The sequence below is a fragment of the Parasteatoda tepidariorum genome, chromosome 2 (assembly GCF_043381705.1).
Source record: "Parasteatoda tepidariorum isolate YZ-2023 chromosome 2, CAS_Ptep_4.0, whole genome shotgun sequence".
Lineage (NCBI taxonomy): Eukaryota > Metazoa > Arthropoda > Arachnida > Araneae > Theridiidae > Parasteatoda > Parasteatoda tepidariorum.
In genome coordinates this window covers 54,867,318-54,873,317 of record NC_092205.1, presented here as the reverse complement: position 1 = coordinate 54,873,317, position 6,000 = coordinate 54,867,318, and the positions used below count along the sequence as shown (strand labels likewise).

At 32.3% G+C, this 6,000-nt stretch overlaps 1 protein-coding gene across 2 annotated transcripts in view; it reads right to left on the bottom strand.

Moving 5' to 3' along the window:
- The window catches only part of LOC107454802 (sodium-dependent proline transporter-like), a 136,999-nt gene that overhangs the window by 27,148 nt on the left and 103,851 nt on the right, over positions 1-6,000 (bottom strand). The window lies entirely within an intron of this gene.

Here is a 6,000-nt window from a genome sequence, read left to right as displayed (position 1 = left end):
ATATATACATAGGGAATTAAAATTAATAAAAGCACAATAGAAAAGCTGTGAAAATTCTGTGCTTAGTACGACATAAGTTCAATTTTGTGGGACTAAACACAGAATTTTCATTGAATGAACGCAGAATGGACATTGCAGAAGGGAGAATGAATTACACTTATTCCTTCTAAACGCAGAATGAACACTGAACTGATCAAAAGCATAAAAAATTATAATAAAAATTGCCTCCGTATTTTCGTACTCTGGTGTAGAGCTCTAAGATTTGAATACTTTTCCATTAACTTAAATAGGCTTTATAAAAGTAAATTCTAAAAAAGCTATTATGCTGAAAATGTTATAAAAAATGACAAACTAAGTAAACAAAATAATAAAACAAAATAAATAAAAGTGGTGTATTTTGCTGAAATCATTTTTTTCTATTCGAAATTTAAAATGATAAAATGCTATAAGTGCAGTCCTTGGCCAAAGGATACTTGTTCGCCAAGGTACAGTCAATAAGTACAACCAATCAGAGACTATTTTATACAATTTATTTAATTAAACTAAAACGTACTGTCTTCAAATGTATGGACACTTTGTCCCATTGCGACACTCTGCCATGCTTGTAAAAAAAACGTTGTGATGTTGTTTAGATCAGTTGCGCATGCGCTCCTTGACTTCATCGTCAGTTTGAAACCATTGACCATTTCCCGCATAGCGTTTATGAGCTCTTTAAAACCATGAATGTCACAGGGAAACATATCTGGAGTATAAATTGGGTGGCACAGGAGATCCAATTTTAATATTTGCCGAAGCTTCTTTAATGTACTGACTATCTAGGATCCAGTATTGTAGTGCAACAGGATTTTTGAATGAAGCAACAATGAGTTAAGGGGAAGTTTTAGTAATTTCATCTTCTTTTGATATCAGAAAAGGAATGGATAGACTGATGGCTTGAAGGTTATTTTTTTTCCATCTTTGCTTGCATGACAAGCCATTTGGCGAGAAAAAAGAATTTGCAGAAGCTTCCTCTTCCTACTAGCAACTACATTTCAAGCCAATCTCCGCTTCTCTATTCAGAATAATTTTGGTATATCAGTCTTTGCCACATTATTTATTGACTACTATTTTGTTATGAAAAACCATCCATCTGGTTTTCAGAGATGATTAGTATAATGTTAGCCTCAATGGGTCATCCGGTTTCAGAGGACTGTTTTTTTACAAGCATGCAACGCAGAAAGACGATAGAACATGGAAAGATACATATACTTCCAAGTATCCGGTACATACTACAAATGTTCAATATGTTCACCCTTGGTCATCCAATACACATCCTAACTATAAACCCGTTGTGCTCATACGTCCAATAGAATGCTTCGATCAATGTTCGTTATCAAATCTATGAGGGTTTTTTTCAGTGTTGTTGACATCGGTTCAACCGGTTCCTCAATGGTTCATCCGGTTTCAGAAGATTGTTTTTTTTACAAGCATGCAACGCAGAAAGACGATAGTACATGGAAAGATACATATACTCCCAAGTATCCGGTACATACTACAAATGTACAGTGTGTTCACCCTTGGTCATCCAATACACATCCTAACTATAAACCCGTTGTGCTCATACGTCCAATAGAATGCTTCGATCAATGTTCGTTATCACATCTATGAGGGTTTTTTTCAGTGTTGTTGACATCGGGGATACATAAAAAGGTGAAGGAGAAAATTTTTACACTCCCAATTTTGGCGCAATTACAATGAGAAAAAATGTATGGTCAAAACTACCAGAAGATGTTAAAACGTACCGTGTTTCTGGTTCTGTAGGAAGACCAAAAAGTTCAGTAATTTGCACCGATTAGTAATGATCTTAATAAAATCAACAATAAAATATGGTTTTAAGAAATGTGATAAAATTTGCTAGATTTGATAAAATTTGATAATTTTATCATGATTCCTTAGAGCGTGACATAAAAGCCATTTATTCGGTTAAATTTATCTTTCAGTTTTATATTTCTCACTGAATGTGGGGCAAAAAAGGCAAATAGTTACCATATGAACGGAAAAATTACCCGATAAATGAATTAAATTCCGTATAATTAGGTTTTATTAACCGGAATTATGTCTTTTCTTATCAGAAATGTCATTACCATGCAGTACGGTAATTTTACCAGAATTTTTTTCTCCGTTTATGAAGGGAAAAATTTATTCAACAGTACTGCAGAAATGCTTTCTTATTGAAGTGATGGACTTGGATGGAGTTATGATTCTGAACTTTAAGATGGAACTGATTTGGACGTGTAAGATGACTTAGTGTGGACACAATTCTGCTGAGTACTAGACATTTAGTAAGTGTATGAATCTCCTGTTTTAAACTTGTAAATTAGCAGTGTTTTAAAACTGGATAACTCTGTATTTTTTTTTAATTAATGCATTTTGTGAATGGCCACATCATAATTCATTCTGTTTATAATTAAAATAAACAGTTTTAAATTTTTAATAGTCATGAAACAAAATATTCGAAATAAATATTAATTAATCGCTTGACAACCCGCTGTCCGATGCAAATAATAAAACAAAGTTACAAATTTTCCATTTCATCTCAAATCAACAACCCTGGCATCGTCCCATCAAGAAAAAGTAACACAAATGTACATAAAAGTGACAATAGTTTAGTTTTACAATTTTTTTATGCAACTCAAATCACGTCTTTGGAGTATCTCACTGCATAATTTCTCATTATAACACCAAATTCAAAGCCACTGTTAAACAATAGATGAATCTAGATTCGGTATTGTATTCAGCATTTTTCAATTAAAGGGTAATACCATTTAATAAGAATACGCTTTATTCATCTCCATTCCTTCATTTGGAACAATGCGTAAGATCGACATGTAACCAAAGAACCATGAAAACGGTTCTATCGCTTGAATGCTTACGCCGATCTCTGTTTATATTTGCATCAAACTGAAGGCAGTAACGTTAAGAATATTCATTTTTAAGTTGGTTCTGTAAAGGTTGTTGTTCCTTATTGTTAAAATATAAACTAACTATCTAGATTTACGTTTTCTGTTGGAAATAATCCCCCAGCACAGAAATAATTCTCTGACTTAAAAATATATTATTCATTTCAACTGATTAAAAAAAATGAATAATCATAATATTTAGTGACAATTCATAGAAATTAACCAGGAATGCAATTGATGTTTCGTAATTATAACTTATAATAATGATCATCAACATTAATGATTTTAATTTCAAGCATTAATAAATTGTATTACTATATGGAATAAAAGCACAAATCACATTGTTTTAAAGATACTTGAATCGGTGAAGCTTGAAATTCAACAATCTTTTCCATTCACAGATTGTATATTTAACGTTAAAATTTTAATCTGTTATTATCTCACATTTTTTTAAACCAATATAACAGTGTATTTTACACCTATTATAAAAATACCAAGGAATTTCAATTAACTTTTATACATCCTTCACCTATGAATATATTTCTATAGATTATATTTCTATAATTCTTATAATTCCCTTATTCTTCTATAATTATATTAATAAGATTATATTTCTTTGATTATGTTTCAATGATAAACAATGATAATGGATCGATTTCTTCGCAGCATTTTTATCATTTCCACAAGAGCCGTTGTTGCTCAGGGAATAGAGCCCTTGTCTCCCATTGAGGTCTCCAGGTTCGAACCCCAGCGATGGCTGGTCGATACGAATTCTGCACACGGTCCGCACCTTCACGGTGCTGACTGAAAATATTTCCAGTGCCAAACGAATCATGTTTTAGGCTTAATATTGGATGTTTTGTGGCGTTCCTCATATAACATGAATATGGCTTAGTTCTATCAAAAAGTTCTCCGCGAATTCAAATTTCTCCCAATACTGATCCAGGTGTTCCCTTTTCTATTGGATAGTGTTCAAAATTACGAGGCTTACGGAGTTGAACATTAGTAGTTGTACACTCAAAATTTGGCGGGATTTTCAACGATGCTTATAATTAGAATATAATGTCAATTCTACAAAGTAATACCAGAATGCCAATCAAAAGAAAGAAAAAAAATTCTTTAAAGTTCCAAAAAAGTTTTACATTGGAACGTATTTTTGAAATAGATATTTGTTTTGTGTTGTAGAATTGGAACAAGTTGCTTGAATGCAGCTGTTGTTGTTACCTATCTAAAGCTGAGATAGAAAAATCATGTTGCCGTTGCTTTACTTACACAGTAGATCATTGCACGAATGTATGAGTGGAGAACAATAATTTTAAATACTCTATGGTGCGCTACTTCGACTTTGTTTCTGTGGGCAAAACATGCTATTATAATTGTAGGTATTTTGTAGATGATGAAACCTCCGATCAATACCCTTAGCTGATATAGTAGATCAATAAGCTATTTCGTTTCCAATAATCCATATTGCTCAGAGTTCCATTCAAAAACAAAATACAAGCACCTGAATAAAATTGAAAAATAAAATAAATAAATATATAAAATTCATCCCAAGTATTAAAAGTAGTGAGCCGTGGTAAAAGGCTTTGAACTGTTATAATGAAGAACTTTGGGACTCAGCTTCAGATTGATGAGTATCAGCTTTTCTGAGTAGATTGATGAGTACTAGCTTTTCTGTGGCCTGTGTGCAGTGCTGACTACTTTTCCATAATCAGGCCATACGTGATAAAATTGTGGATGCAGTGGGAATGTGTTGAATTAAAAAAGGTATATACTAATATTAAATATTCTGTGGATAAAATTATATTTTTAAATTTATTTTAAATCCACACTAGTTCGCGTCACCAAATATGAAGCAACCGCATCTAACAAGAATACGTAGTCCTTTTTCTCCAATCATTTCAAATGGAACAATTTTTGTTTACACCATCAATGGGGATTGAATTGAGAAATCACTATACGTTTATCTTAGAAGGTTTCTCTTTTTAATGGAGCTCCACTCCCATAACGTCATACATTAGAATTTCTTCCATGAAAGCTACTCGTCTGAAAGCTGATAGAGTAAGCCTGTCATCTATAAATGATATTGATATAATTGATGATAACCCATAATTGATATTGATTGACCTTTGTTTGCATACATACTGTTTGAAAGAAATGCGAAATCAAGACTACAAATCAACTTGTTGAAAACTATTTTGATAGTTGGTGGGATCAAAACAAGACCCCCAGACCTGGAAGTTTGCAGGTGATAATGTTTCAGCAAATTCAGCAATATGGGAGTATCGCGCAAAGCACTAAACAGTTCTAAAATGCTGAGCAAACGGTGCCATATAAAAAGTCTGATTAAAAAAAAATTTAAACGAGATACATCGGTATTATTCTTAAAGAAAGAAATGAAAAAAAGGGAGATGCCCATACAGGTATAACAGTTAGATTTCAATTTTGTTAATCTTTTTTATGGTTTGTTGAGTCAAAAATCAGGCAAACGACATTCAGCACGCGCAATTCAGGGAAGATATAAAATTTTATGTACATTTTATGAACGTAGTTTGCTGCTATTGTCTCATGCGTGAAATAGTATATTATTTATTTACAGTGTTTCACATAAAACAAACAACAATTTTAAAAAATCTGTTACACCTAAAACTTGAAATTCCACATGTCAATGAGGGAAAAAGCTATGAAGGATCATTTTCTCGTTCCCATACGCGCTTTATCGTAAACATATTTACGATCAGTCTGAGTTGATCATCAAGATCTTTTACACCACACATTATTCACTCGATTAAGGACGCCACCTTGAGGATCGATAAGCAACTACTCTTCTTCTGAAGTGTTAATAAAGATTATGAGCAGTAAAATACATTCGAGTTTACGATCTAGATTGTTTTATGAAGGTTTCCGATGTGACATATGCTCTACATTTTGGAAAAAGGTTTTTTCATATTGCAGATTCATTATTAGAAGCTTTCTAGACATTTCCAATTAAAGCGAAAAGAGAATAGAATATAAACCTTTCAAATAAATTTGGAAAATATTATTACATTTATTTACAAAA